Below are 26,687 nucleotides of genomic sequence, written 5' to 3' on the forward strand. Positions count from 1 at the left end.
GTCACATCCCCCTCCAGCAGCTCAGGGGCTCCCCAAACTCCCTCTCTGTCCCACCCAAACCACCTCCCCACCCGCCATCATCAGACAGCCTCCTTCAGCTCCACAGACCTCTCCCTGCAGATCCCTTCCCCACCTCAGCATCCTGAGGGAAGCTAGAGCCAGACCTCTGCCCCTGCCCTTCCAGGTCTCTTATCCCCTGCACCCAGGTCCACAAGTCCTGCCTGGACTTCTTGTTAACCCCCACGATGCCATGGGGGCGTCAAAAAAGCTCATGGGGAATGTCTCTGGAGAAGGGCATTGTTTTACGTTCGCTGCAGTCACTCCTGAAATGCAGCTTTGCTGGGTGCTGCCCACATTTAAAGCACACAAATAAAATCAGGGATGAAGCACAAGCACCAACACAGTGCCAGGCGTGAGACAGCCAGTACTTACTCTATTAAGAATAAACGAGTGCATAAGCTGCATCTCTCTCTAAGGTATGAAGGTCTGGCCTTCGTCAGTGAGGGCACACTGCGGGAGGGGAGGCTTGGGCAGGCACCAGGCTGGGCTGCTCCACCTGGCTCCCTGCAGGCTGCAGGCGAGAGGCCAGGTCCTGTCCCGCATCCCTCGGCGATGCCCTGCCTTCCGAGTGGGCAGCGCTGCAGGACCATCCCTGGGAACCTCGCAGGAGAAGAGCAGAGATGGCTCGCTGCACGGCTGGTTTCATGGGATGAGAAACTTCCACCAGCAGGCTCGGAGATCCCCCAGCAGATCCACTTGATCCAAGTAACCCAACAAGGGAGCAAAGAGGACTTTTACTTAGCGGAAAAGTGTCGTCCTCCTGCAAAACACACACAGAGACACTTTATTTCCCAATGCCCCATCTCCCCGGGCTGCTCCCGTGTCACCCCAGCTTGCCTGGAGCAGAACGCCATAAAGTTCAGCATTTGCTCCAAGTCCATTCCCTCCTCCGTGAGCCCCGGGGAACACACATGATCTGCTCTGGGGGTTTTGCAGAGGTTGCATAAGCCCCACATGCCTCCGGGATGCCGCTGCCCTTTATTGTTTATTTGCTTAGCAGTAATTATAGCAGCGTAATTATAATCAGCACTCGTTTACATAAAGCATCACTTTGCTGGGCTCCTAGGCCCCCCTGCTCTCCAAGGCATGTGCCAAGAGAAACCTTGGGAGCACAGAAATGCACATGACACTAGGTCCAGGGAAATGGAAAACAGGAGAGGAGGGAGAAGGCCCCCCCCAGCCAACTTGGCCCACGTTTCCCTCTGGATGAGACGCTGGATGGGAAAGCTGGGAGCGCTGTGGTGTTTACACGCGCTGTCAAGGGGAAGGGTACAGCTATGCTGCACCTTTTAGTTGTGAATTAATAGGCAGCCAGCTCCATCGCAGTAATTAATGGGGCTGTACAGACTGACAGGGCACTGCTCCCGGCCATGCTCCTTGTGACCCATAAAAACCAAACACGTTTATGCGGGATCAAGCATTTGGGCAGGGTCAAAACTCACCTTTTCAAGTGTGGGCAGCATCTAGAGGCGTCAACTAAGGATAGGATTTTTTTAATAAAAAAAAAGTCCAGAGACAAGCTCATCCTGAGTTTTCTTCCATCCCTGCAGCAAGCTGACTTGGCTTTACTCCTGAGAAATCAAAGAGAAGTCTGTATGTATTAGGTTGATTTACAAAACAGTTCCCATCTGAGCTTTTTAAATAAGATACAGGTTTTCAAGTAAGCCCAGTACAGGGCTGCTGAAGACAGCAGCAAGGGGGAAAAAACCCCCCAACTTTTCATCCACAAAAACTGTGGATGAAAGTATTTGCATTTTCTTCCTCTGTGCTTCCAAAGCTTGGTTTAAAAAAAATAAATATAAGCAGTCTTTTCATTTAGAAAAGCAGCTTCTCTGGGTCTTTAGGGGAAAAAAAATTCTAAAACTTGATTGATCTCTTCCAAAACTCAATAGGTAAGAATAAAGCTGGTAACTAAAAGATTTTCATTTTAAAATAAGGTGCTTTGATAGACATTTGGGGAGCTCCTGTTGAAAAGCAGCTGTATTTGGAGCTTTTATACTGCTGCTATATGCATCCTCGTCCTAGTCAATTCTTGTTCTCACCCCTTCAGATAAACTAATCTGAGGTTTTTGGCAGATCTATGGAAGTTAGGAGCACATGGACGCTGGGGATGGATGGCGTGGCATCAACACACCTGCACGCCGTCATGTGCTGGGACAGGAGCATCAGCTCCCTCGGCAGAGCCGGGCTCTCCAGCAGCCCCAGCTGTGTCTCCTGGCTGTTTTTCCAGACAAGTTTGTGTGAGCCCAGACATTGCATGTGCTGGGGTTACACTGGTCAAAATGACAAAGGATTCAGTCCCTTTGCCAGGCTGCAAGTATAGTCCGAGCCTGCCCGTCATGGAAAGCCCACTGCCCTGTTCTGCCTGGAGCTGGACTGTCCCCACAGTTTGTGTCTGGGCTAATCATTATCATTACTGGGGAGGGATGAAGCCCACTGTCTTCGGTCCTCTTTTTCCTCCCTTTCCAGGACTCCCAGATTTTTTAAAGTGTTTCCTCACTGTTAATTGCAAGTTACTCGTGTAACTCAGGGCCCGCACGCCTTCCAGCACCACCACCTCGTCCCAGCCCTGCTCAGGCAAGGGGCAGGTGGGAGGCTGCGGGGTGGGCACTGGTGGCAGCACTGCCCTCCATCCCGCCCTGCCTCTGATGCTTCGGCAGCAAGCTCACCCCCCCTCCAGCACACAGAACTGAAACAGCAACAGGTCCCTGCTGTCATCACAGCCTTCCACTGGATCCCAGGAGCTCTTTGGCTTTCCTACTTCAGCAGCCAGGGACCGGGGGTACTATTTTTCCCAGGGCTTTTCTTGGGATTTACAACAAGGATCAACAGGCAGGAAGAGCCGGTCCCAAGGGAGAGGATGTCTGTGATTGCGTGCCTCAGGAGAGCACTTGTCTGGGCTTCCCGGCCGCTCAGCCTGTGGTCTCCGGGATCTGTTCTCTGTTCGGAGCGGTGATGACAAGCTTTGCCTCGCTCCCGGCATCCATATCGGTAAGGGGTATTCGCCCTGAGGCTGGTCATGGGAGACAAGGATGGTCTGCCTAGAAGTCACGTCATCTGTGTTCTAAGGGAAGACATTCCCAAATTCCATTTCTCCTTCCTCTCCAGAAACATCTTCTTTGCTCCGGGAGATGGCCCTTCCTGGCCAACAGCCCACACATTGCTGATCTGCTCAGCACACCTCTGAAGATGGACCAGCACCCAGCCAGATGGCTTTGAGTCCAACAGGAGTTACTGGATAGCTGCCAGAGATCAATCATGGAATAATTCCTTTTTTCTTATAAGCTGTCTACATTGCAGAGATGTTATAAATCACCCAGAGGCAGCTGGTCTGTGGGTGAGGCAGGCTTGGAGGGTGGATGAGGTGCCTACAGACGCGATGTAGAAAGCAACCACACATGATGAGCTACTCCAAGGTTTTGGTTTCATCAGTTATGAGTCAGTCTCAAGGAAACATTTGGGAAATAAACCAGCAGAGCTCATTGTTCCTGCAATTCCTAGCTACCAAAACCAGTCAAGAGGGCACCAGTGGCAGCAATCAGAGATTTTACTGGTTTGTAAAAGGCCTTGCATAAGGCAAGGCTAGAAAGCAAGGACACCTCCCACAAAAGCCCTGCACTCCCCAGACACCTTGGGGATTTCAATGTCCCAAGTGCTACCAGCAGCTGTAAAGCAGCAGGTAGTTGTTTCTATTTGGTGAATTTTGTTCCCTCCTGCAGCACTCACTGGCTCTCTGGGGCTATACGCCAAAAATGTGCAGAGTTAATGAGTTAAATTATTTCATCCCAACTCACAGGCAGCAGCCTCAACCCAAGGCATGGTGAGACCCAAGATTTTTCTGTGCCCACCAGGTCTGGAGTGTTCCAGTGTTGTGGTTTAACCCCAGCCAGTGACTAAGCACCAGGCAGCTGCTCACTCACCCCCCCCTGCAGAGGGATGGAGAGGAGATTCGGGAAAAAGGTAAAATTTGTGGGTTGAGATAAGAACAATTTAATAATTAAACTATAACAACAATTACAGTGAGATAGAAAGGCAGGGAGAGAAGAATAAAATCCAAAAGGGAATTAAAAAACCCAACAAAAAAGTGATGCACAGTACAGTTGCTCACCACCCGCTGACCGATGCCCCGCCAGCCCCCGAGCCGCAATCGACAGGACCTGGCCAACCCCCCAGTTTATATCCTCGGCATGGTGGCCCATGGTATGGAATAGCCCTTTGGCTAGTTTGGGCTGTGTCCCCTCCCAGTTTCTTGTGCCCCTCCAGCCTTCACACTGGCAGGGCCTGAGAAACCGAAAAGTCTTTCACTTAGTATTTACCTAGCAACAGCTAAAAACATCAGCGTGTTATCAACATTATTCTCATATTAGATCCAAAACAGCATTGTACCAGCTACTGAGAAGAAAATTAACTCTATCCCAGATGAAACCAGGACGACCAGGCAGGGGGACGCAGCAAGGATGCTTCGGCCGGGCAGCTCGCTCCCCCCGCCACCATCCCTTCCTCGGTCTCTTGCTTTCATTAGCACTGATCGTTCCTTCGGGCCTGGAGCCAGAGCGAAATCTCATCTCCGGAGGATACATTTTTAGACAGTTTACAGAATCTGGCTTCCTGCTTTTAAATATCTTGGGTTCTTTTGTTTCCCGTCACCTGGAAAGTAGGTGTGAGAAAAGACAGTGTCCCCAAGTGACTCTGTGGGCAATCTTGCCAGGAGCGAGCAACCCCTGTGGCTTTGGAAGGAGCCAGAAGCAAAGTAACCTGAAGGTACCTAGGGATGCTGACCAGACCTGCAACCATCCTGGGCACCACTATCGCCTCCTGCTTCCCCACTTCTGTGGTGGGGTACGACCTTCTGCCCTGCATGGTGTATGGACAGGACACACAGGACCACCGTTAGAGTGGAGGGGCTGAGACACAAAACAAAACCATGGAAGGACCCACCGGTGTCAGCCCTGAGACTCCATCGCGGTTCCTCATCACATCTTGGATGGGCCAAAGGGTCAGCACCACCGTTGAAGTGCTGTGTCAGTCCCCAGCATATTTCTGCCGTGTTTCTTCTCACCAGGCAAGCCCGGGCCAGGCGTGACACAAAGCGTGCTCTGTCTCGCACATCCTCTTGGAGCTGGGCACACGCTGGCGCAGCCGCCCACCACGGGAAGCTGCTGGCGGGGGGGGGACTTGGCTACCTCGAGGCAGGAGTCAAAGGGGTTTTGCCATGTCTAGACTTCTCTTCACGGATGCTGGCTTAGGGAAGCTTTAGAGATGACATGTCCCTGGACCATCCCATTCATTCCTTTCTTCAGAACTGCAGCAAGTGGTGTTCCCACTAGCAATTTTACATCAAATGATGTTTGATGGAGCAGGGGGAAAAAAAATAAGGCCTTTTTTGTTGTTTTTTTTTTTTTTTAAACACAGAAACCCGTAAAACACTCTAGAAAATTTTGCTTATTCTCCTTTGAGTGGCAGCTGGCTGTCAGCAGCTCAGCACTCATTTGATCTCCAACCCCGAGCTTGGAAACCCACTCCAGGCTGGTGAACAGCCCCTGCGGCCAGGTGGCAGCTCTCCAGGTGAGCACAGCCCAGCCAGGGGTGCTAAACCCCAGCTCTGCCCCTGCCAGCCCCAGGCCCCCGCCAGCCCCAGGCACGGGGAGGATGCCCCTCTCTCTGCAGCGGGGTCATGGGGTGAGCAGAGATTTCCTGGAGCTGCTTGAATAAGAGAAGCAAAGTGGGAAGGCACCAGTGGCCGTGCTAGCTCAGCGACCAGGGGAGATACAAACAAAGCAGTAAGTCACCTCTCTTCAGCCACAAGCTCAGCCACAGCTCCCATGCCATAAAGGATTAAACGTGGACTAAACCCAAGGACAACATTCTCAAGCCTTGGAAGCAAAGGTACCCAGGAGCTCTGTGCCCTGCAGCTTTGTGTGGAGGTGCCCGAGCATCTCCACTTGGTGGGATGCCCTTGGGCCACCAGCACAGAGCATGAGGCAATGGATCCCCTTGCCGGGACCCCCGGCACAACCCATGCAAGGGGCCAGAGCCACCCCTCGCCCTGAGCCACGGAGACCACATCCTGGCTTTTTGTTCTCAAAAGAGCGTGCAGGCAATTGGGTGCCAGCCACAAGAGTTCGTGCTGGTGCCTACTTCCTCCCTTGGCACGCAGCGGTGCCGGGCGCCTCTGGCCAATTCTTTGCTTGCGTAAACAGCCCAAGTAACGAAGATAAATGAGGCTGAGTGGCAGGGGAGGGCAGCACATCGGCTGCCAGCCAGCCCTTCCCTGTGAATCAGGGCATGCTGCAGCACTCTGAGGCCACGCTTTTGGTTAGCGGCTACAGCATCCCACGAGGTGCTTTATGAGATGCCTTAGACTGGCTCCCCCAGATCACCAACCGCTTGTTTTAAGAGTTTGAGCAGAGGGGGTTAAGGTGATTTTTCAGGCTGGCAAAAAAGCTTAACTCATGAAGAAACACATCTCCACATAAAACTACTCAGTGAAGAAAAAAAAAGTTCCCCTATGTTGCAACCATTCCTTAGGCATTTTGCAGACCCAGCCTCAGGCACACATGCTCATCATCATGCCAAGATTTCCCGTGGCTCTGACAGGAGGGGGTTCAAAGCCTGTTCTCACCAGGCAGAAGGTTCTGGGTCACGCTGGGTGCCCCAGCACAGGGCTCAGCCCACAGGTGAGCACTGCTGCTACCTCCGTGGTGCTTACCCAAGGAGGCTGACATCTCCTCGGTCTGTGTTGGCAGTCAGAGGAAGCCAACCCCTGCGGTGATGCTGATGCTTCCTACTGACGAAGAGCATTGACTTGCTGCCCCAGCCCCAGGGGCTGTGTCTAAGCTGCATCTTCCAAGGGATACAAGAGGTTAATATTAAAAAACCCTGTCCTGAGCCATGCTAATGCCATGCAGAACAGAGCACCCCTGCCAAGAAGCTTATCTGAGGCTCTTTGTGAACAAAGTGAACCCTGGAAGGTGGCGAGGCTCAGTGACAGGGAGCAGGGATGCAAGCCAAGACCTCTGCCTCTGGCCAGAGGAGAAATTTCCATCTTAGAGAGGAGCCACCCCGTTCTGATAACCCCACTGTTCCCACCACAGTGAGGGACCTTGCGGGGGCCAGGGACCCTGCTCCCTGGGGGCTGCTGGCATGGCTCAGCTCTGCCACAGTAGCATCTCACAGCTCTGACTGCACGGATGGGCATCTCAGCTAAAAAGCATCCTTAAGGGATGCAGCGCAGGGCAGGCATCCCTCCATGGCATCTCTGTATTTCTGCTGGCTCCTGCAACTTCCAAATTGGGACTGAAAAGAGCCGCCTCACCCAGTTGTTAACCACCGCAGCAACACAGTGTTTAGTGCCTCTCTGCTTTGCAAGCCGTAGGTTCAAGCTCCCACAAAAAACGGGTATCACACCAGATAGATACAATGAGCCTTTCACAGCCCTTAAAACCTCTGGAAATAAACTTGTATGAGCTGTACGTCTAATGAACATGTGGGAAAATCTCAGAGCAGCCAGAATTTCACAGAGGCCCTGACTCGAACTTTCTGCTTCCCAAATCCTCCCGAGGCAGCATGGATTGGGAATGGAAAGAGAGTGACTCCAAGCAAGCACTCTTTCCATCCCAGTGCCCAGCCACGTTTATAAAACTCAGCTGTGACTGAGCACAGCCTGTCTGTAACACTCTGTTTATTTTTAATCGGGTAAATTGGTGGCTCAAAATTGAGTCTGGCCCTACCAGCTCCTGGAAATTTAATCCACATATCACTTCTCTGGAGCTACCGTGCAGCAGCTAAGTGACCCTGGACTTAGAGCCCTCTCTGCACAGCTGTGAGGCAGCCGCATTTGGCCTGTGATTTACAGTGCTTTGCAGCTGGGAAACCTGCTGCAGCCCCAGGCAAGCTCAGTGGGCAAAACATAAGGGAAGCCCTCTGCCATTTCAGCTAGGGAAAAGCCATGCCAGGTAAAAACACAGGGGACAGGCCACCGGGCTGGACTAGAGATGTGAGGGCAGCTGCATCCTGCTGCTTTGCATGCAGACAACCAAGTCGAGGGGTGCACCAGCCCTTCTGGGAGCTCCAGGGGGGCACTGAGCTGCTCCCAGTGTCTCCTCCTCTCCAGGGCACTGGAACTCACTGTCCCGTGTTTGCTTTACTCTCTAGTATCAGTGTAGGAGACTCATGGAATGTTTCTTGCTCCCTGGGGCACAATAGGAAGAACAGGTCTGTCAGTTCCCGGAGAGATGCCAACATATAGGAGCTGGTGTGTAAAGATCCTGATTAGACTTGGCAGGCAGCACGAGCAAAACTTCCTCTCACCCTTGTGCACCTTGCCATCAGCAGAGCTCTCCTGCTGATCCTCTGGAGTGGCAACAGGGTTTAATCTCCATGGAGATGGGTCTAATACAAGTCTGTGATCTGCCACAGGTGGTGGCTTGGCTACTTACAGTTCGTGATGAGCCAAACTACCTTTTTCCTTCTGTTCTCCATCCCTTTTGGCAGCCACCCTGGAGCATGGCAGCCTGGATGCCAGGACAGGGCTTGGGGACTGCAAGTACTCCCAGAGCCTCCAGCCTGTGTGGACAAGAAGGGCAGAAGCAAAGCCCTGGGTGCAGCTGGGAGAAGCCAGGACCTGGCTGCTCACACATCTGCAGTCAGTATTTGGCCTTCTTGGAAACACCATGTGCAGGCAAGATGGGGTAACACTGAAGCTGAAGGTGCTCCTGAGCCTGCAGCTGGGAGACACTCCCCGAATCTCACTGCAGCTCCTGGAGTGGTGTTTGGCTTTCTCAAAGGATTTGCCATTAGCAACAGATTTATCTTGGGGTTTACTTTCCTTCCTTTGCAAAAACCCTGTTTGGACAATGCATAGCAACATCCTTGCTTAGTACAGATGAGGATTAAAGTGAGCAGATGCTTGTTTGCTTGCACTAGCTGGGGAATTGGACCTAAAACATTCAACAGAGTGAGTTTGTCTTTTCCCAGCTGGAGACTTCCCCCTGCGTGTTTTGAAGCTCTCTGTAGCCCAGCAGGCCTCCAGCACACACAGCCCAGCTCCCCAATGTGTGGTCCTCCAAGCACAGGTAGCCTGCAAGGCTGCAAAAAAGCACCTGTGCATTGGATCTTATAGAAAGAGACCCAATGAGGCTACATCACATACACCTGTGGCTGGCATATCACTCTACAAGCAAAAGGGCATCCTTTGGCATGTAATAAACCTTATATAAAGCAATAAACCGATGCAGCACAGCATACAGATTTTGGAGCTGTGGATGGACAGAGAGATGACAGTATGCTGAGGGCCAGGAGATTCAAAGCTGAACTGTTCGGATGCCTGCAGGGTGAGTTGCTCTTCCCATTAGCTGCAGATGTTTCATTGCCGAAGCTGGCTGATTCTTATGGAATCAGAGTCGAAGGGGTTAGTCTTGGCATCCTCAAAATCAGTTGTCATTGCAGAAGACTCCCAAGAACCCAATCTTACTGTGCTGGCTGCTGACTAGCACCCACCTGCTCTTGCTTCCTTGAAGCCAGTAAAGGGGGAGGCAAGGCAGCCAGCAGGCAGGAGGGTCTTCTGCCTGTGAGGTTTCCCTCCCTCTCATTCTTGGGGTGTCAACAGGACAAACCAGGATGGCTGAAGAATTTTGCTAAGAGAAGAAAAAGCATAAATAAGTAATGGAAAGGTGCTGTAATGGATGGACTCTAATCTAGATTCTCAGAGAAACCTGTTGTTTCTGGGATTATTCCCTCTCCCCTGCCAAAAGGAGACAATCAAAGGAGCTGAACACTTCAGCGCTGCTTCTCAAGGTGATAGCAGATTATCCGGCTTTCTTGCTCATCACGAGCTCTCGCTCCAAGGACTGACAGAGCTGTTGCTCTCTCAGACCCACACTAAAAGACACAGCCTTGCAGAATGCCTGGGCACAAGGACACAGACACCAGCCTCTTTCCTGGGACCGTTAATGCAGGACTTGCATGCAGAGCAGAGCCCCACAACACCTGACCTCCAGAATTGCCCCAGGTCGTCTTTGGTCAAGGGCGATGAATACTTTTAGTATTCAGAGAGCAGAGAGACTCTGCTCACACTCACGCTGGTACCCACATATGTAGCCAGGGCGGTGTAAATACACCTTGGCACACCCGGGAATGAAGCAGGAGAGGGGAATACTAGTGCCACAATGAGAAAAACGACACCCACCACCAAGCAGAACCCAGCAGAGAGTCAGAGTGTCTGCTGGAGGCTGTGGGAGGTCCGGGCTCACCGCCTCCCCACCACATCCCACAGACATCAATGAGCTTGATCCAGACCCCTCATACCAAAGACGAATCACTGCAGGTGAAAGGGACCCAGTTCCAGCCCTGCATGGGACAGACCACTCACTGGTTTCCAGTGGCCAAGGCACCTCTCCTGCATGGGTGACTGGGAAGCTGGGAAGAGGGACAGGCACAGTCTCTGTCCTCCATGATACGCCAGTCCACTGAGAACCACCTGTGCTCCTGGGAGCAAAGACAAGGCAGGGATGGTGTCTTCCCGTTCTCCCCACACCTGGCTCCAGGCCAGAGCACAGGGACCCGTGGCCACCCCGGTGCCAGGCCAGCCCTTGCATGGCAGCACGGCAGCTTTGCAGACCCAGGCTAGTTGTGCCTAAACCACGGCAGTCCAGGTTTCTCTGGCTGAGCCTCCCTCACAGGAAGCACTGACGGGCTAATGGTTGTGTCTGAACGTATTAACCAAATTACTTGCTATGCTCTCTGTTTTCCTGGAGCCTCAGCCAGACCCCAAGACTATTTATCTTGGCTTTGAACCCTCCGCCCGTCGCTGCGCAGCATGAGCACATAACCACAGAGATTTGTTAATAGAAACCAAAGCAGAAATCACCACCAAGGCTTGCAGGCAAGGGGCCTGTCCTATTACGACAGCTCAGAGCCTTGCTAATTGGCGTCACGAACAGCATCTGCTGGGGTTTCTGGACCTGCTGCTCGGAGGGATCAGGCAGGGGCAGCAGGGTCTCAGCACTCTGTCACCTCCAGCCCTGTGGCCACTTCCCCACTTCTGCCTTGCAGCCCTGTGGCAACGGGATTGCAGCCAGCCTGGCCCTTGGAGACCTCCTTGCCTGTGCCCAGTCCTGCCCAGGGATTCTCCCATATTCTGCTTTCATTTCATGGCATGATGGTCCCAACTGAGCTCAAGGTCACAGCATGCAAGGTGGTGAACCCCCACCCACCTGGTGAAAGATGGGTCCACCTTCTCCTCTTGTCAAAAAAGGTAAGGATTGAGAGCGCACAGACCTCCTGGCGTGTTTGCTCCTGACTGATGAACATCAGCCCTCCTGGGCCTTACAGTGGAGTGACTGCAGAGCAACTGGAGGAAGGTCTCCCCCCATCACTGTCAAACAGCAAACCTCAGGGCTCTAGGAGCACAGTTTCACTCCACAAGTTCCCCAAAAGTTAATCCAGCCTGATTTCAAGCAGCTCAAACACAGGTTCCCTTACTCCCTTTAGGAGACTCTAAGGCCACATCTACAGGGTGGAATTTATACTGCTTTTCCTCATCCACTTGGACTTCAACCCGGCTGAGACCATCTGGTGTCAATGGCTGTGCAGAGGTTCCTGTTTCAGTTGAAACAAGATCTGAGGTTTTCTCAGCCTCTACCATACACTGAGGCTGCAGCAGTTTAAACAATAAACCAAGGTCAGGATTAGATTGCACAGTGAGCCCCGAGTCCAAGCTTTTATCCATGAGAGCCTCATGCTGGTCATGTAGACCATGGGGACAGGGAGCAGACTTTGTGGTGGTTCCCTCTGTCGAGGGTTTGGACCTTTGTCACCCTGCCAAAATCACAGGCTACTTGCACAAGGGACAGACCTCTCCTGAGCTCTGTGTTCCCTCACCAGTCTTCTGTCCTTCTCCCACATCCAGAAGCTACTACAAACACAACATGTTGACATCTCAGCAGGTTTCTGGAGCACGCAGCGGCCCAGCCAGTGGGCAGAGCTGTTACCTGAGCAGCTCAAGAGCAGCCAGGTGACCTGTGGCCAGGGTCTCTCTGCAAATCTGTGTATCCAGGGCTTATTTCCTAGCAGAGGGGCAAGGATCTAGCATTCATTCCCCATGAGTGAATGGAATCTGCCTTGAATTTAAATGCAATAATCTCAGCCCAACCCTAGAAACCACAACTGAAACTTCGCAGTGAAAGCCAGTGTGTTTTGAATAACACATCACTAGAGGTTTCCCAGTTCATAACACTCCCAAGCCAGTGCAAAATGCACAGGGATCCATGAGCGAGAAATGCTGGGTAAGTGGAAGCGCTGCTGGGACTGTTTCTTATTTACAGTCAGGCTGCAGTCACTGCAGAGCAGGACTGGAAGCATCTGCATCATTTTTATCATCTCCGAGGACAACAGCAGAGCTCCTCAGCAGGTGAAAATTGCCAGAGGTCAGTTCTGTAGGAAATTCTCCATTTACCCCGCACTGAGGACTCAGTTTCATTGCTAGGACAGAAATGTCTGTCTTATTGCTATCTGTCCAGCTAGAATTGCCCATCCTTAACAGCAAACACTTCAGTGATGACCCGAGTGTTACTGAAGAACTAACAATCTCCATGGAGATCCTTATTGATTCCAGTCATTCCTACCTGTTCTGAGACCAGGGTCATGGGGCTGTCACCCGAGTTCAATGTTCCTCTCGTTTATGCACAGCACAAGAGATTATTTTAAACAGCATGGTGATGGTGATGTACCTCTCGGCCAGGCTCTGATGGTAGTGAGGAAATCTGAGACTGGAAAACTTTCTCTCACTTCCAATTAGTGGGGATAAATCTTTCCTTGAATCTTCTCACATCCTGAAATCCTGTGCCTGGACAGAAACAAATGAAGTGTGTTACGTTTTAGGCAACGGGCAATGAGAACACACAAAGGGAAGCAGACAGGTCTGCAAACAGGCAGAGGGTTGGCAAGCACTGCATAGCTCACAAGACTCCGCGATGGCCGGACTCAGCCCAGCACCCTGGCAAATGCCTCTGAGCTGACTGAAAGCACAGCAATGTTGGCTCCATTACGGTTTGGATTACGTTAGCCATGCTAAAGGTTCTACTGCTGCTCTGGGGCCGTGAACGAGATGGTTTTTCTCCCATAAGCTGAACAACCAGACCAAGGTCAAAGTCCCACAGTGTGTTGGAGATGTCTGCAAAGCCTTGTGCTGGTTAGTACCTGGTCCTGGGCATCCCTCTGACCCCTGGTTAAACCGGCTGAGCCCCCCTCTCCCCCAGGAATACTGCCTTCTTCCACATATTTGTCACTATCCAACAGGGACAGAAGCTGGTTTCCTTCACCCTGCAACTCTCACAAATTAGGTCATTTTATTTCCTGAGCAAGATAGTGGCCAAAGCCCCCCAGCAGCTCAAAAACGCCAATTTAATTAAAATTTTTTATTCAAAATATAAGTCACAGCTAATATCTGGCATGAAATACTCAAAAGAGAATGTGCAGATCCCAGCCCTGAGCAACAAAGTAGGAGCTGGTTTCCTTTTAGTCTATACACAGATATATGTTTATATATACATTCGTATATACAGAGAGCAAGAGAGCTTTTACAAACCTGTTTGGGCTTCCTAGATGTACTGAAGTCACAAACCAGCAGGCACACATTGTAAAATTTCACTTCAGTAATTTTCAGAACCATGAAGTGCTTTGAGAAGAAAAAAAGGGAAGACCCCAGTGTTTGCTGGCACCACCAGAGAGGACAAGCAAGGACATCAATCTTCATTCTCATTAGCACTGGAAAGAATGTCTAACTGCATTTATGATGGCAAGCAGCATCTCAGAAGTTACGGCTTGTTTCCTTGATAATAAATCTAACATCACAATCTAACTTATCTTGGATGTTTTGCTTTTCTGAGCTGTGCTTAAGAGATATTTTTGTAAGGCCAGACTTGGTTAATCCAAACAGAGGTGCCTCCGTGGAGTTTCACTTGCTGCAGACAGGGCTGAAAAGCAGATTTCAACACCCTAAACTGGTGTAAGAAAGGAGTAAATCAATGCAGGATGGCAAACAGGGTGTAAAGGAGAGGAGGATTAGCTCTGCAGACAGGGAGGGACATGCACGGAGCAAAAGCAATCAACCACTAACAGGGTACTGAGCTGCCTTTTTTTCAGTGAAATGACTTCTGATGGGCAACAGAGCTAGGGATGCTGGAGCCAGGTCCTGGTAACAGCTCATGGGGCATGGCAGTACCAGTGCCACAAATACCCTCCCACACCAGCATGGGGCTGTTTCACACGTTGCAGTGAGCTGTGCTGGGGCAGCTTTGCTTCTAGCCCTGGGGATAGCTGCTAGCACGCTATGCCCCTCAGCTCATTAAACATATGAAATTTCTGGCTGAAAAAAAATTAATAATAATAGTCAGGGCTGTTTCTAACCTTGGGTGGCTTTGCTTTCTGCTTTTGCCATTCTCTTCTTAACGACTCCCAGAGCTAAGATGCCAAGAGAAGGATTGATATCCAGACTTGCTCGTTCAGGGATACTGAGGTGATTTTTTTATTGGAGCCAGGAGTAAAGATTTCTATTTTTCCAAGACCAGGGAAAGCATGTTCAGGCTGATAAATATCTGTCAGCAAAAACCATTAGCTGATTAAGTGAACTGCAAGGGGAAAATAAAAGACAAAAAAGCCCTGTCATTCCCAGTGCAGCAGCTCAATGGCCTTTTCCTCCATGCAGGATTTCTAATAGATTTCTTAAGAGTGTTTTCTGCAGGTCTGCACATGTATTGGTCTATTAGAGGGATGGATCTTCAGAACTTGTCTAAAATGAACCTCATCCTCAGGAATCACAAGTAAGTAGCTGCCCAGCATCAGCTTCTTTTTTTGCTTCTTCCTAGCACCAAGTATGGGCTCATCTCTGCTGCAAAGCCTGCATCAGAGACTGTCAGCATCCTCTCCAGCATAGGTACTGGTCAGGGTAGGGAGACCTTACGGCTAAACATCATGCAGAGCCCCAGAAATCCTTGCTTCTAGCAGTAAGTACATCACTCTTCTGTGGCTCCCTCTCTGTAAAACAAAAATGATTGCAACTCTGTCCAAAGTAATCATTTAAGCCCCATGATGGAGGGTCCTCTTTAGCCGGTCCCTGCAGGTGACTGAAGCCTTTAGAAGCGTGCTGTAGGTCTCATGAGTTTTAGTGTCAATCTCAAAGCCTCAGGTCCTGAAGTGATCACACACTTCTAGGTGAAGCTTATGCACTCTTGGGGTCATCAAGAAAAACCTCAGAAACATCACCACAAAAGCCCTAGAACTAAAAAGCAATGAAAAAGGATGCTCATTATTTCCTCTTTAACCTGCCTGGGTTTCAATACAGCATAGTAGTTTATGACAGATCAGGGACAGGTAGTGGTTTATCACTTTGAAATAACTGGGGTCAGCAATAATGCAATGGGAAATACCAGTCTACAGTCTCTCCCCTCTGCATAGTTGGCAACAGTGAAAAACGATTTACTGCAGCAGCAAAGGTTTATATCTAATCCTCTCTGTAATCTCTTACTCTAAGAAACTTCAGGATACTGCGGGTGGGAAGCAGGCTCAACCTTAATCTCTGGACTTGCATGAGAGCAACAGGTCACAACAGGCCTTACCCTCTATAGCTGAGCATCTGAGCTCACGTGGGATTACGCCTGGACCTGGACTCTGTACAGGCACACAAGACACAGCAGCAAAAGCACTGGGAAGGAGAAGGATGGATGCAAAGCTTGACTCTGCTCCTGCTGCCTTCCCTCCTTCCTTCCCAGATGTGGCTGGAGAACCAGCACAGCCCCACCATGCCACATTCAATGAGAAAAGCCAGGCATGTCATAAAACAGAAAACTAATTGCCCCCAGATGTCTCATTAAGGCCATAAGAAAATCCTTACAGGGTCAGGAAAGCACTTGTGGAAAGCACTAGGTCACACTGCCAAAACTTCCCCAGGGCTACAAACAAGCCTACAGCTTGGTGACACCTGAGCACAGACCCACAAACCCATGGCTCATGCCAGGAGCCTGGCAAGCAGGACCAACCTCCCATCAAGCAAAGCAGCAGCTCTGCCTGCTTCCTGGTGGGAATATACTTACTTTTACAGAGAAGAAGGATCACAGACCTTAGGGTGGCTTGAGCTGCCCCTGCTGCCTTTTGCATTGCTGAAAGCAAGGCAGCTATTACAGCAGGAGAGGTACAAGACCACCCTCTGGCTACTGGCATTTTTTTAACAGCTTACCATGCCTGCATGCCCAAACTCTGCTAAAGCTGCTGTCACCAAAGCTAGGCTTCTCAATATCCCCCACCCCCATGACACTAGGCAGGTTTTACTTCCACCCAATTAGTCCTGCTAAACCAGAGGCTGCGGTGCCCCCTGCAGCAGCCGTTATCCCACAGGACAACGGCCTCACGTCCCGTCCGGGTGGCAGGAAGCTTTGGGGTGACGGAGGTAATGTTGCTCATAGAGGCTGCTCCATCTGCAACTCGTCCTGTGCCAGAACAGCAGCGGGGAGATAAGGAGTCTCAAAGGTCTCATGGAAAACTCCGACAAGCAGTCTATTTTGAGCTGGCCTGGCTCGCTTTTCCTGCCGGCCGCTGTCCCCACTCCTTGTGCACAGGCATGGGATGAGCTGGACCTTGAGTCTCTGGAGGACAGGACAGGGGAGCAAGCTGTCCCCATCGATGGGAGGCGAGCAAAGGCAGCAGCAGCAGCGGCCTCTGATGTGCGTGGGAACAAGCATCCAGAGCTGGTGAGCGGCCATGCACCGCTGGCTTTGTGGCTTTCACCTGCACTGCAGGCTGCTTCGAGTCCCATGTTCCCACTAGAGTGACCCTGGCCCGACGGGAAGGACTTGAAGTGACGCGGAGTCCTGGTCTCCATCTGCAGAATTATTTCAGTTCAGAAGCTTTTGCCTGGGGAGAGGGAGGAGGACTAAGTCACAGGCAGGAAAAGTGCAGCAGTCAGGAAATTTCAACTCTGGGTGTACTTCTCTGGAGAGAAGCAAATGGGCCTGAGCTCACTCTGCCCACACTCCACCTTGTTGCACAGATGCTCTCATCCAGAGGCCATCCAGGGCAAGAGCAGAGCTGTTCTCACCCACCTGGACCTGCTTGGGTCCCACCACAGCACCATGACCAAGGAGGGCTTTGCTGCAGCGAGCCACCCCATCAGCTCCCCACCCTGGCCCCTGCCTCACCATTTACACGCTCCACGCTCCCTGCCCTTTGGCTGGCCTCCCTCCTGCTCTGCAGCACAGGCCTGGCACATGCTGCGCCCCTGGCTCCTTACAGTGCCAGCCCTGGGCTGGTACAGCTCCGCTGGGCTAGCTGCGTGGCTCCTTCCCTCCCCTCTGCAAGCCCCGACTAGAGGACGTGGGTTTGTTTCCCCAGCACCAGGCTCTGACTCGCTGACTCAGTCTCAGACCAAAGCATCCCACATCCTCATCCCACTTGTCTTCTGCTCACTGTACACTCGCTCTCGAATTGCTTCAGTCCCCACTGGTGCAAGAACATCAGCTTTGCTTGGTTTGTTTGGACACAAAACATGGCCTGAAGATTCAGTTCACTAAAAAAAATAAAAATAAAAATATAATCCTGGTCCAGGAGCGCTTGGAGGGGAACAGAGCTGGGATGCGGCCAGCACTCGTTCCTCACCACACCCTTGCAAAGATGGGAACCAGGGCGTTTGTGCTTTAGAGCAGACCAGCCTATTTTGGGAAAAGACGAAGGGAAACCATGACAAAAGCTGATATGGAAAAGTGGATACCAACCAGGCTGATGGCATTTACTTGGTGCTAGGGAGATAAGCCCAGTGCCAGCCAGCATCAACTCAGCAGCTTCCAAAGCAGGTGGGGATGCTCTGAGCACCAGTGGAGTGAGGGGATGCCTGTACCACCCATCCAGCCCACACTGGGTACGGCCTGGGCACCGTGCGGGTGACAGATCTTGCTCAAGGCTGCTCCTGCCTTGAGAGGCCCGCGAGAGAGGCAAAGGCGCGTGCTGCTGACTCCAGAGAAAGCAATTTTTAAGGGATGAGAAAGAGGAGGGCTTTCTGACTGAACTGCTGCAATGTCTGGGAACAGGGTTCCTGGGATATGGGAACTATGCAGCAGACAGCTGGGGACAGGGACTGTGATTCATCATGGATACTTCGGAAGCAGAGAAAGGGCACAGGGAGCCAAGGCAGTTAAGTAGGGATATAAGAAGGAGAATAAGCAATGGGCCCAAGGCTTTGCAAACTATAAACACTGTGATGGAGGAGCTTTGTATTCAAAATAAGCAAAGGCGAATTAAAGGCGGGAATCAGGGGAAGGGAAAGACAGCAGGGAGGAAAGAAACTGAGCAGAGATCTGCGACCAATGCCAGGTGAAGAGAAAGCTTTTCCCAGGTTCTTCTGAAAACACAGGGGACGTGGAAACCTGAGAAAGTGTGGGGAGAAATTAGTGAAGGACAGCAGAGCTGGTGTCAAAAGAGGTCCCCAGCAGAGCCCCGGAATGCTTTTCAGTGCTTCCAAGCAGAACAGAAAAAACTGGTTTAAAGGAAGACAGGTCCAAGGGCTATGCCCCAGGAGCCACTCTGAGAAGCTAGGTATCGACTCCTGGCTGGGTTTGTGTCAAAGCTCAGCTGAAACGCAGCACTGTCACATGAAAGTACTCAGTGTCCACATCCACCACAAAGTCCTTGCCACGCTAATCCTAGCGGGCACAGAGGAAGGACATAATTCACCCCTCCCCACCTTCCTACAGGCTAGGAGCCTCACGAACCCAAGCAAAGCAAGACACAGGGCAGCCCTGCAGGGAAAGGACCCTACAGCCCTCTCCTGCTTGTAGAGTACAAGCCAGTTTTGTGTCAGCGGTCACACTAGAACCAGGCTGCTGAGGCAAAATTCCCAAAGCCACAACATGTGCTGATGGGTGGCTCTGTGCTGAACAGGGAGACTTGCTCCTTGCCTCCAGGAAGACAACAAGGCTGCCTAGAAGCCTCACCATAAGCACATACTCCCCTTCAGCCTATGAGGATGAGAAAAAAGAAGGATGCATAAGGAGGCACCAACTTGCCCAGCATCCAGGACAAAGGTCACTCATGGTATTGCTCCAGGCACAGAGAAACCTGCTCCCACAAGACCCGTTTTCCACTCCCTTGGCAACCTTAGGTGTGTTAGATGGCTCAGAAGTTTCCAAACTTGGCATCCTTATTCCCATACCAATTTGCCTCTCCTCCAGATCCCAGCTCCATCCTGAGCCCTCTACGCAGTGACTAATACATTCACCTCTTGGGGGAGAAGAGTACAAATAATGTTAAGTGGCTTCTTTAGATGCAGGAGGCACCAGCAACTCTTTGCAGCACTGTGAAGCCTGGGAAAGTTTCATTCAGCCAAGATGCTAATCAGTGCTACAGCAAACTGCTGAGTCAGGAAAACAGAAGCACAGGACTGATTTGCAGAAAGCGAAGTGCCAGATGCCTTCACATATGCTCCACTTTCACCCAGCCCAACAGGTTTCATGACTGCTGTGACACATTCCTCTGGGGTCCCTGAGCTCTGGCACCATCCCATGGCAGCCTCATTCCCCCAGGGCCTGGGTCCACCCAGCCAGCCCCGCAAGCTCTCCGCAAGTCTTCGTGATGGACCTGTATTGATCTGCCTCTACACTTTGGTTTCTATCTCCATTTATCAGGCCTTCACGTTCTTTTAATCCCACCTCAGCCCTCCCCAAAGTAATGAGATAAGAGGCAGGCTGGAAAGGCTGATAAAAGGGAACTGAACAAATCCATTAATGCTGTTTCTGTGCCAGGAATTACAAACCCCAGCCCTTGTTGATTATGCTTGCCAGCCAGAGTCCCAAGACAGCAAAGCCAAAGAAGAAAGTCAGGCTCACTAATAACTTGTCCTGAGAAAAAAGCAACACCTGGAGGACCATGACTCTGGTTCTTATGCTGTATGCAACACTGATTTGTTGTCTGGGCAGAGAGGTAGGTCAAAGCAGGGTGCTCAAACCCAAGCAGCTACAGCATCAGTTATGTGGAAGCCTAAACCAGTGCAACTGCTGGCTGCCCCAGCCCTGCCCTCTTGGCTGGACAGCCGCCCTGGCCCACGCAGTCATCACACCCTGTGCCGAACCATTTCAGCAAGCTAAACCAGCAAAACAATTCACTTTGGCTTCCGTGCAGTTCAGCAGAGCCTTTATTTCAAAAAGGATTTATTCTGCAGAGCCTGCATGGACCTACTGACCTGTTCAATGATAACATGGTACATGTATAAGTGTACGAGCCTTGGCCAGGAGGTGACTGCGATGAACGACAGCCGAAAGACACAGGATCTGAAGCACACGTGAAGAATGTGTGGAGACCCTACCAGTACTGAGCTACCACATGTCCACTCTTGAAGGAACACAATTGTGAGCCTGCAAGATGTTTCAGTATCCCTGATGTAAAAAAAAAAAAAAAAAAAAAAAAGACACACACAAACCAACTTAACCGCCAAATCACAGGAAGAGTCAGATTCAGATTCAGGACATCTTTCTTGTCAGGGTACTAAATCAGAGAGTGGAGGACAACTTACCAGGTCAACTGGAATATGTTTTAATTGTGACCTTTGGAAAAAAATTTCCTTGTATAAAATAGAGATTAATGAACATTTCAGAAGACACAGTTGTGTTAGCCTAATCCCTCCCCTCCACATTTTCCTTGGCATGTGGCCTAATGGATACGTCTATGTAAAAACCAACAAAAACTAATAAAATAAACAAACACACTCATCCAACCAACACTCTCTCTGAAACAGATTCTGATTCTATTTTAATCAATATCTTCTAAAAATCAAATCCTTTCTCATTAAAAATAAACCATAGCCACTTCAGGGAAAAACACTGTTAAGACTTCTCCAGGATCCCCCAGTTTATGGGAGGCAGAGGCAGGAATCCAGGTCACTGGTCAGGACTGCACATGGCACAGAAGAGCACAAAATATCAGCAAGTACCTGATTTCATCCTGAACCTTAAGGGTTTTATCATCTGGGGCTTCTCTCCCTTTTAAGCAGATATTTGGGCTCCTGATGTTTGTTGGTCCAGCAACTGGGGTCTTGCAACCCACCCTGGAGCCAGCCCCAGCATTGCTGAAGAGGCTGTTAGTTTTCTTTCCTGGAAGTGATGCCCGTTGACAAGGTGCTCCATCTTCCTCTCAGCTCCCACTTGAGCAGTCCAAAGGGTCATTAGGAAATGGACCTAATTATGTTTGATGGATGGGGACTGGGGACTATTAGTCATCTCTGTGCAGCAGACAGACCATAAAGGATACTTCACAGAAGAACTGGACTGCAAATGCTGCAACTGCACAGCCTGTACTCAGCTGGACACCACAGACCCAGAACCTCTACTGTTCCCAAGGCTTCAAATTCTGAGCAAAAGGCCAGGGAGCAGGGAGGGCAAATATCAAATTAGTGTCCTGACACCCACAATGAGACCAAAATGAGAATATGCTAGGATAATTTAGTTTCAGTTCTGCTGGCTGCAGGCAGATTAGCTCAGACTCCAGAACACACTAAACTCAAGCAACACCTGTGAAGGAAATATTCCTGTCCTGGGAAAGGGGAAAAAAATAACCAGGATCAGCCAGATCAGTAACTCGCCGTTTCCTGCAATCACACAAATAGTTGCATCACTGCAAAGGAGAGAACGGTACACATCAGTGGAAGCAGCTCACGGGAAAATGCGTTCAAGGAAAGTGATGCTTTTAACCAGCCTAGAGGGGAAGGCAGGCTTGCGAAGCAGTCCGTACCCCGTCTGCAGTCAGGAAAATCACCTTCCTGCTTTAGCTCTCCCTCACGAGGTCATCTGGGAGCAAGACCCTGCGGGCAAACAAGGACTGAGCTCCTCCCTGCCAAGTGTGCTTCTGTCTTGCCGTTTGCCTTGTGGCAGGTGTCACAGCCCCTGTTAAACACCATCCCACTTAACCATCCATCAGCACTTACAGGGCCTTATCGCAACTTAATCCACTGTCATCCCATCTTTCACAGGGAAAATGGGATGAAGCTGCAGCAAAGCCTGCGGAGTGAGATAAAGGCGCCTTCTGCAACCCATCCCCATGGCAAGACTGCACACCAGGGTGGCCCCAGTAAGCTGAAGCACACAACAACGCTGCTCAGCGCAGCTGCAGGGTGATGCTCGTTCCAGCCAGGACCTGCCTGGGTACCCAGCACTGAGCCACAGCACCCTCAGCACGCACTCCTGGGCTCTCGCAGGCTCATAACCCCCTCTCGTGGCAAATACACAGCCCGCTGCTCCCTGACCCCACACAGGAAAGACTTTTCCAGCACTGGATCCCGCTCCAGATTTCCAGAGCCCTTTAGAGGCTCTGCCGATGAAGCACATGAATATTGATGATTTGCAGAGATGCAGCAGAAAAAGCAGCTGCAGGGAGACAGACTCTCCAGAGCCAAGTTCATTAAACGCTGCCTGGTGTGCAACACTGCGTGGCACAGGAGAAAGGAGAGAGAAACAGGGAGCTTTTGTGGGGAGAAATTGATCAAACTTTTCAATAGCACATAGGGGACCACCATCCTACCTTTAACAAGGAAAGGACACCCCATTCCTTAAATTAAAGCTTTGGAAAAATCCTCACCTGTTCTTAAGACTGTATGACTCTATGGAAAAGAGTTTTACAGCTGGACAGAGATGCATTGCTTGAGTGCTTGTGTTAGCAATCCTGCCTTGTAGGACAACACCAGCACAAACAGGCTCTGGCTACCTATCCCTGACTCACCTCAGGTGGCTTTCAGGGATTTATTTGAAGGAAGGTTATATTCTTAGTGCTAACATAGAGCTGTTTGCACATTTTAATACGGAACCTGTCTTCTGCTTTGCTGAGAGCAGGGGCTGTACTGGGAATAGGAGAAGCCCTTATGGATTGATGTCCTATAGCTCCTGTATCTCTCCTCACACATTGATAATCACAGCTCCTTCCTGTACCTGTTGTAGCCCCTGTGCTGCAGTAATGCCAGATCTCACACATGCATACACCCTTCCAACATACACGCTCCCCCCAGGTAGCGGTACCCTTCCCTGCCATGCCCTCCATCACCCTGTACCTGCTCCCCGCATTGCCACGCAGGAACTGGGGCACACTGCAGCTGGCTTCGGAGCTGTATGTGCCCACTGGCTGCTGAGCTCCCACCCTGTCAGCTGGCCAACTGCCCGAGACCTCCCTTAGAGGGGGCACAAATTTGGGTACTAAACCGAACTGTGCACCCCCATGAAACTTTTAGGAATTCAATGCTTTTGAGACATTTCCTCCCTGCCAAACGCTGCTGAGATTAGCCAAGGGATTCAACTGTTGTTAGCAGGGGGAAGGTGCACACATAGCAATACACAGAGATGCAATCTCATGTCAGTATTAAGCCAGCCTAGAGAGCAAGTCTATTAATCCCTGCTGCGAAGGGACATGGGGATAGTGGGGGAGAAACAAATGGGAAGGAAGTTTTCCAGTTCAGGAAGGGGAGTGTCAAGGCTCATTGCAAACACTGCAGTCTCTTCGCTTCCCTACCAGTACAGCGAGTTCTGGTAGCACATCTCACGTTCAGGCTCCAAGACCCCAGCCAAAGCCCGTTTGCTTTCTTCTGGACTTTTCACACCCAAGGCATTGCCAAGGTCTACTTGGACAAAGCTAATGGCTGCTCTCAGTGCTGCTATTCTGTCACACTCCAAGAGCATGAGCAGAGCTGCCAGCAGCTGTTTGAGTGCAGCAAAAAGCCAGAAAGGATGGTTTGTCCTGTATAAGCACCCTAAAGCTCACACACGATATTTATTAGAACTGCTAAACCAAAGCTGGTTCGCTCTCTCTCCCTTGTGCTGTAGGAAAGAAGAGTGAAATGACATCTTTCCATCTCAAAAACAATTACAATTTTCTGGGGACAATATTGCTTGTTCTCTTGTCTCTTTTCCTACTCATTTGCATGGGCCCATGTCCACACTATAGGCACAGCTGCCTCTTTCATGAAAAGGCTGAGCTAGCCTTTAAGTTACAGTGATACGGGCCAAGTGCATGCTCTGCAGCTGAGCTGGACGCCAGCGACCAGCACAGGAACGCTGCAGTCACTGTGCTAGCACGATACCCCAGGCACCACTGAGCAGCCTGGAGTGGCACAGCTATGCAGGGCACAGAAATGAAACCGCCTGGCTACAAATCCCTTAAGACAAAGAGGACTCCCCATCAGCTGGGCAAGGTCCTTGGCATACACTGGTATTTCACACTGAAGGCAGGCAAGGGCAACCGCCTCCAATACTCAGTTTTTTAAGGCATATGGTGAGTCTTCCAGAAGAAAGACAGGATAAAAAACTGGCACACCATCATATCGGAAGGCAGGGGAAAACTGGGGGTGGTTCTAATTTTGCAAAACCTCATCAGCCACTGCAGCATAGGCTGCTCCAAGTTTAGATGACATTGCATCAGTCCTCTCTACCTTTTAGTCAGGAGGAGGAAGGGAAAAAAAATACTTCTACCCTAGTGTACAAAAAAATCAGATGTTAAGAAAGACTTTGGATAAAGCTAGCACCGAGATTTTATTGTCCAAAACTAAATGAAATTGCAGGGTTTTTTCCTTGTAAAGCCCTATTCCTAGCTGGATGCTGAAGAGGGCAGTGAAGGAAGTTGCATGGGTCACCCACCCTGTTTATCTTTGGCAGTATCTGCTTGTCCCACTGTTAAAGGGTCAACCACCAACTCATATGCAGAAGGGAATGGGAGAGAGGAGATTCAAAGAACCTCCTTCATTCAGGTGCCTCACAAAGAAAACTGAGCAAAAATTTACCAAAAGATGCTAAGAAACAACTGGCTCCAAAATTCAACATAAGGGAGCTCTAAAAAGGACTGTGATTTTAGACAGCACTGCAAAGCCCTCCTCCTGAGGCTTCGGGCACAAGCGTGAGGAGAGAGACGAGGCTCTGCCACCTCCCCACCATTGCTCCTCTCCTGGAGCAACATCCATCCTTGAGCAGGGCAGTTCCCTGGGTCACTGCATGGGGTGAATCATGGTTGAGGCGAGGTAAGGTCCAAAACTGACTAACAGAAGAACATGCTTTAGCTTTTTGTTTCTGAACCTCAGCACCCACCACTGAAAACAGCCATGTGTCAGTCACAGGCCCTGCTATCACGATTAAAGCTAAACCAAACCATCTGTGACCCTAAAAATCAGCAGATGTTGTTCCTCTCTGACTCATGCAGGCAGAGCAGGCATGAGGACAAACAGAGGCAACAGGGAAGATCCCAGCTTGCTCGCCATTCCTCAGCTTGCAAGCTCCCCAGCTCATTTCCAGGACTGCTGCTGAGCTGCAGAGGCAACACACTCATAGCAGCCAGTTTTTTGGGGAGAAAAACATTGCTCACCTGGAATCCAGCAAATACATTGTGCCAGCGATGGGGAGGAACTTGGCATGGAGGATCAGCTCAGGTATGACACAAGCTGCAACTGCTAGGATAGCATGGGATTGGTCTTGCAAAAAAGATCCTGCTCCATCACTGTGTAGCACCAAGGCTCCATCCACCTGTAAGAGACACATAGATGAGCAAGAGTCTTACGGCCTGAGCACGTGAGAACACCCAGTATGCACACATGTGCATTTCAACATGCATCCAGCATGGGAAAGGGTAGAGGCAGCCCCAGGCTGCCTGGGGGAAGGCAGGCGGCTCTGCAGCCAGGAAGCTGCGGGAGTCACGGTGGCTGGGGTGCCAAAGCAGGTCCCAGCAGAAAACAGAATGCAAAGCACCTGGGGGTGAATCGGAACATGCGCTGCACTGGCGACCAGGACAGAGATCAAACTGTTATTCATCAATGACGGGAAAAGTCACCAAAATAGAAGTTTTGGAAGGTTCTAAAACTATTTGTGAAGTGGGGCCAAATTTGACTAATAGCTTCAGCCAAAATGGAGAAAATAATTAGAAAAACATTGAAACGTGTCATTTTTAGTTCTTCTTCTTTTCTTATTTTTTCTAACTGAAACATTTCACTTCGGAAATGATGAAATATTTTAGTCACAGCAGGATCTTGGAGCTTTTGTCCCAGTGAAACAGGAATGTTTATTTGGTTTGTCACTTACTGACTGAGTTAAATGTCAGGAGGAAATCTCAGTGTTGCTTTTTCATGTAAAAATAAAAAAGTACCAAAGATTTTATCTGGTAGTACAGGGCATTAGAAGGGACCGGCTGAAGGCAAGCACCTTTGCTGTCCAGATCTTCAACTCCCCTGAAGTTTCAAAAGAGGACTGAGCCACAGGGGATTAGCCAACCTACATGGAAAGGTGATGGGGTGGCCTCAGGTGACAGGGGAGGTCAGAAGAAAAGGGTCCCTCTCAGGAGCCTCTCCCCCTCCCAGCCCAAGGAGCTGCCCCAAAATGGCCCTGGGAACAGCAGGGTCAAGGGCATTGAAGGCTGCCAGGGACATCAAAGGTAGGTGTGAAAAGCCCCAAGAGCTGTGAGAACAGGAGAATTGGGGCCTTCCCCAACTCCAGTGCCCAGGGGTGCTGGGGAAAGCCACATCCTGCCTCTTCTGTCATGCAGCGTGGCCTGCGCCAAGAAATCAGCCTGTGCTGTGATGGGTGCCTTGGCTTTGTCTTATTTTAGGGTCCGATGAAAAGACCTGGGGTCTT

General features: G+C 50.6%; 1 long non-coding RNA gene across 2 annotated transcripts in view; it reads right to left on the bottom strand.

The window, feature by feature from the left end:
* Nucleotides 1–438: 438 nt before the first annotated feature.
* The window catches only part of LOC114013362 (uncharacterized), a 30,237-nt gene continuing 3,988 nt past the window's right edge, over nucleotides 439–26,687 (bottom strand). Inside the window, exons 2-6 of one of the 2 annotated variants that reach the window (XR_008747534.1) lie at nucleotides 25,429–25,586; nucleotides 13,646–16,965; nucleotides 12,684–12,904; nucleotides 1,503–1,631; nucleotides 439–820 (exon numbers count right to left, since the gene is read on the bottom strand). This is a non-coding gene — a long non-coding RNA (uncharacterized LOC114013362). Of the gene's footprint in view, nucleotides 821–1,502; nucleotides 1,632–5,686; nucleotides 9,696–12,683; nucleotides 12,905–13,645; nucleotides 16,966–25,428; nucleotides 25,587–26,687 lie in introns of those variants that run through there. The other variant, XR_003556294.2, reaches the window with a different exon arrangement.

This window comes from Falco peregrinus, chromosome 5 (assembly GCF_023634155.1).
Source record: "Falco peregrinus isolate bFalPer1 chromosome 5, bFalPer1.pri, whole genome shotgun sequence".
In the NCBI taxonomy this organism is placed as follows: domain Eukaryota; kingdom Metazoa; phylum Chordata; class Aves; order Falconiformes; family Falconidae; genus Falco; species Falco peregrinus.